This window comes from Tigriopus californicus, chromosome 2 (assembly GCF_007210705.1).
Source record: "Tigriopus californicus strain San Diego chromosome 2, Tcal_SD_v2.1, whole genome shotgun sequence".
NCBI classification, from domain to species: Eukaryota; Metazoa; Arthropoda; class Copepoda; order Harpacticoida; family Harpacticidae; genus Tigriopus; species Tigriopus californicus.
The window spans coordinates 5,367,938-5,373,715 of NC_081441.1; positions in this window are offsets into that span (position 1 = coordinate 5,367,938).

The window sequence follows — 5,778 nt, forward strand, 5'->3', positions numbered from 1 at the left end:
CTCTAGCCAGCGATTAACGCATCCTAGTTGAAGGCTCAACCCAGTACAAAAAAAGATAACGCAACATATTTGCTAAAAAATGAAACACTCCTTGTGAAACAAAAACTGAAATCTATTGAATCATTACACAATATCTTGGTGAGAATGTATAAGTTATTGATTATTTGATTCAGTAAAAGCTAGTCCTAACTGTCACGTCCTTGATTGGGATAAATTTACATTGTGATACAAAGTGAGTTTTTCCCCGTAAGTAGAGCTGATTGAAGCTTATTGTATTGAACGCAATTGCTGTTATACAAACGTTACTTATTTACTAGCAAGTGTTTTGTGAGTAGCTTTGTTGCCCTGGGTCGAGTTGTCCAGTCACCAATCCAATCATGGTCAGGTGCAACAGAAATTTAGCTAAAGATCCACAAAATAAGTCGCACCATATTTCAATTTAGGCAACCTACAGGGTTGGGAATCCAAATTGGGCGGTCCAAAAAATAATCAGGGAGCATGTTGTCGGGTTCCCTTTTTTGTTCTAGTTTGATGAAATTTCGTAGTGAGAATCAATGGCATATCTATTTTTATACTATTTGATATAACTCCCGTTCTTATCATGACTGACGCAAGATCTGAATGAGGAGCACACATGGATAAAAGGATTCATTTAGAATATTGGCCATGCTCCCCTTGATGCATGTAATCATGGACGATTTTATTGAGTGAGCAAGTCTTTTCTAGCTAGACTTAACTTAGCCCCTAAATATTTCACAGGAGTAAGGTTGGATTACTAGAAGTCCACATGTTCTTGCCAACAAAGATATTGCAATTCTTCCCCAACAAGCTCATCGAAGACGACGGTCGACATCAAATTGCCCTTAAATCGCCAAACTTTCTTACTATCGATTTTACAGTTTGCCCAAACTTTTGGGGACACTATTTGCACACTATTATGGGCAACTGCAGGGGAAGTTTCGTGGCGCTAGATTTTATGGCGGAGGAACAACGGACTTTTGAATAGAGCGGCAATTTGGGCTCTACTTCACGATTCTGAAGTTCCACTTCTCGACCCCAGTAAGCATTCTCGTCCATACTTGAGTGGTTCATGGTTTGACCACGTGCACAGCATAACCCATTTGCGTTGTCTCCAATGTGGAGAACGTTACTAGGCTTGAGGCCTATTTTTTAACTGTCGTACGTCGGAGCGAGGGGCTTGGACGTAAACCAGTATAAATATACACCCTCGAAAGTGGTGAGCGGAGGCTCATTCTGGGTAACGTTTAAGCCTTAAGGTCAGGGTGGGCATTTCATTTTTGGACACTTTTGTCCACCCCTGTCCAAAAGTGTCCAAAAGTGTCCAAAAGTGTCCAAAAGTGTCCAAAAATACGAACCTTTAAAACTACAAATATAAAGGATATTCTGTATGAAACCTATCCTCTACTTCAAAAATTGCTCATTGATGGTTCCAAGAGCAAGATAAGTCTTTACAACCTTTGCCATATACCTCTAACATACCCAAAAAAGGTATTTGAAAGACAGGTTCTTAACTCTTTTTTTCTTACGTTAGATTAGAAAGCAAGCAGGGAAGAAAGTCTCCCTCTAGTAGAATGCAGCTGTTGCAAAGGATTCAAAAACTGAAATAGCTAAACATTATATTCTGGTTATCTGGCTTCATTTATTGAACATTATTAACTTTTTGCAAAAATGTTTTTACTTAAAATCATCAGTCATTTGGGATTTCTTCTTAAAAAGTACTAATATTAAAAATTGAATTTCTTACGAATTGCTAAAATCTAATAATGACATATTTTCCTATACTTATGGTTTTTCTTCCATAAGTAAGTTAATTGAGACATTGTTAGGCATATTTTTAACTTTTAAAGATGCGCTTGATGTCAGGAAATGAGATTCCCAATGTTTCTTAAAGAAACATATATCTTAGTTTTTAGATGTATTATAAAAGTGTAATTCATGCACTCCTGATAAATATGTTATGTATATTACAAATATGAGAAGTATTATTGGATATTTGATATTCAGCTCCTAAGCTTTTTTAAAATCATTTTTTTTTAATCTTTGTTTAAAATTACCCAGCCACCAAATGCCCTGATTATAGTCTGGCTTTGACTTATTAACATTCAAAATATATTAAAGATATTTGTTTTGACTTTATAAAGCTGTATTGTATCAAGATAACGAATTTCGTTAAGTGTATATCTTGGAAATTAAAAACGTTAGTGAAAAGGCTAGTTGTTACTTCATATTTATGTGTTTGAAGAAAGCTTAGATTTTATTGATTACTGATTCTATTTGCTGGTTCACATCTAGATTTGGTAAAGAAATAACATGATTTAGGGTTTAAAAGTGTTTGCTTGTCAATCCCCTTTTGCACAATTGTACTTAATTTTGGACACATTCTGCCACTTTTGTCCACTTTTGGACCCTTTTGTCCACTTTTGTCCACTTTTGTCCACTTTTGTCCACTTTTGGACACTTTTGTCCACTTGGTGTCCAAAAGTCACGCTAATTCTCAAAATTGCCCACCCTGCTTAAGATAGAGGTACGAGGATCACAAAAATATGCACCTCTGGTAAGGTGCTACTCACACAAGTTTAAAGGGCCCTATCAACTTACGAGACTTAAAACGATACTTGGGCTTACCATTTGCATGCAATAATTCCATCGCACACCACCTAACTCAGACGTACCCTTTACACATATGGCTCAAGACTATTGCTCCTGACCGAATTGGCTCCATTAAACAAGGAGAGGGTTCTAGAGGGTTGCGGCTGTCCTTGCTTGATGGTTTTCCGTCAACTGAAGTCCCCAATCATTCAGACTGCTTTGTTTTTTGGTTTGTTTTTCAATGGGATTTTTCTAACCGCTGCAGGGAATGTAATCCCCAGTACTATTAAAATAAAAGGTTATAATTCGTCTATTTATTACCTTTCAATCTTCAGATGATATTTGGTCCACCAACTGTACAGCGTTCAGAGCAGGTATGAAATGTATATGATACTGTACGTTTTCAAAACCATTCATGAGCTTTGTCCCAACCCTGGATTTAGGGTCAATTCTAGTGACCGTTAAGGCTTAATATGCGTTTTGAGAGCACCTTCAAGACCTCGAGAATCCAGGCTAGTTCGAATATACGTCTCAAACATACACTTTTTAATAATTGTCAATAAATTCTTCAGAAGAAAGCTCAAATTTATATCACATCATTTTGCTCATATTTTCCTCAGAATTTGTGTAATCGCGTGATAAAAGTATGCCATGAACTTTGGGACGATAATGGTTGGCTCCCCGTACTTTGTGATTCATCTGCGTATGTCTATTGGATAGCCTAGAGCCACTATAATAGAAGAGTACGCGCATGAGATTTTTGGTCCCAAAACGTCGTTTCCATTGTACTGTGGTTCTTCAGTTCACCCTCAAGGCGGCTTTTCCTGTGTTATGTATTTACTTCATTGTTGTAAAACGTAGCAAGAAAATAAATCGGGTGCAATATTTTTTTAATTTTATAGTCTCTACGACCGTAAAATATAATAATTTAGATGATTCGGAAGGTTCAGATTCACAATTGATGCAACCTTACCCTGGATTGGCAAAAGTGATGCGTACATTTTGTTAAACTACCATTTGCCAAACTTCAACTTAAGGTAGAGGTAAGTGTAATTTCATTCATATTCATTTCCTTCGTTTAAAAATGTCAAGTTTAATGGAATCGATAGTGGAGTAAAAATTGAAAGTGTTGTTGAAAACATGAAATAACAAGAATGTTGGCATTCAAAAACATGCACCGATACGAACTTGGCATTCCTGAATGGGCGGACACAAACTTCTTTACTAAATTCCAACGCGCCTTCAGGCATACATCCCTGCATTATGCGTCAGACCAGGGAGGTAACATTAGGTTAAATCAGGTCGAGTTTGACTACACGTTTGAATCAATACTCGAAACATCCGTTTGATGAATAAATGTAGACAAGTAACCCTAAAAATGATAACACAAATGTAATGAAAATAGGCTCCACTTGTACCTAAAATCTTTCACCATCATCATTATAAACAGTTTACAAAACTATATACAGTCACCCTTCAGTATCGCCGTTTCCGGCTCATGTGCATTGAACGTAGAAACCTTTGACTTGCCTTCAGGACTGCCAAAGTGAACTTCAAATATGGCCCAACTCATCTCAGAAAAAGGCGATGAAGCTAGCATCATCCCATTAACTCAACAACACGCACACAAAAATATTTCGTTGAAAAAATGAGTTTCTTACTCCATCCTAGAATTAGAAACTAAGTCTTGACATTTGCTATGACAAATATTGTAGGCGCACATTTTGGCATCCCTGTTAACACAGCCGGAAGCAGGGTTGCGTTATCAGAGATTGTCAACCTTCCGGCCCGACTAATTTGTCATTTTAAAGGCCTTAAAGATTATAGATTTGTTTTTTAAATGCACACAATTCATTTTCTTGCTACGTTTTACAACAATGAAGTAAATACATAACACAGGAAAGGCCGCCTTGGGGGTGAACTGAAGAACTACAGTACAATGGAAACGACGTTTTGGGACCAAAAATCTCATGCGCGTACTCTTCTATTATAGTGGCTCTAGGATAGCCTACTCATTTGGATTGAAATTCGTCTTTCAGATATCTTGATTGTCATCAACCGAAGAAGTTGTTAGACTCCCCCAGTGACAGTAGCAATTTAAATTCTGGTTATGATTAAGCCCAACTTGTATAGCTAGAATCCAGTTCGAACGAATAAATTTCCTTGATATAAAGAAGTATTCATTTCTGTCGAGGGTAAATTCCAAATGCTTGTCAAAAACAGGTTTTCCTTCCAGTGCTTGTAATGGCTCTTCCCTTTATACTATGAGCGACTATTCATGTTAATTTGTACTCGGACAACTACTCGCATTCAAATCTCTAGATTTGTTACTCGACGTCAAAGCAAGTTATTTTACGGCCTTTGCTTTTTAAAGTGGTTAAAATTTATGGTTAAGTGTTTGCTTAAGTTTTGCTAAGACATCTATATTTATCTAAACTATATTTCAAGTGATTGCCAAGACTTATAATTGGTTTTTGCAATGACTTGACCTGAAATATCTTTTTTTAATTTGTTAAAAAAATTAGAATCGAAAAGTAGTAAAATTGTCACTTAAAACTTACGCTATTATTCTTACTTAAGTACTACAAGCCATAGAAGTTTGGCGATACATGAGACATTTTAGTCTTGAAATTTGTAACTTTTTGCTTTTAATTGAATTTTACGTACACGAGACGTTTTTATTCATCATAAATAGAATTTTGTCAAAGTTGCATATTTAGCTTGATTAATGCTGCGTTTGACTAGTGTGACGTCACAGTTGTGAAATATTAACATTAAGGAAGTTTGCAGTTAGTTAGTTGAAATAAAGTTCAGGTTTTCTACCGGCTTCAAGAGAGTGAAATGTTTTCATTTATTTCTTGGGCATAGAAGAAGCGTATTATATTTCTTTTTCCAGACTTGAAGTGGATTGATATACCAATCTGAGTTCTTCCCTTTGTTTCATAACAATGAAATTCGTTACCAGATGTCTTGGCACTTGCACAAACACTTAATCAGTGTTATGGGTACCACCATAATATCCATGTACCAATGTTGATGCGTTTCGACTTTTGGCGCAAAATGATTTCAACAACAGGTTGTTAGAGTGAGATTTGATTATAAAAAATGCGAGAAAAGCGCTCACACGGTTGGGATAGGAAGATACTTTTATCCATACAGCCAATATAT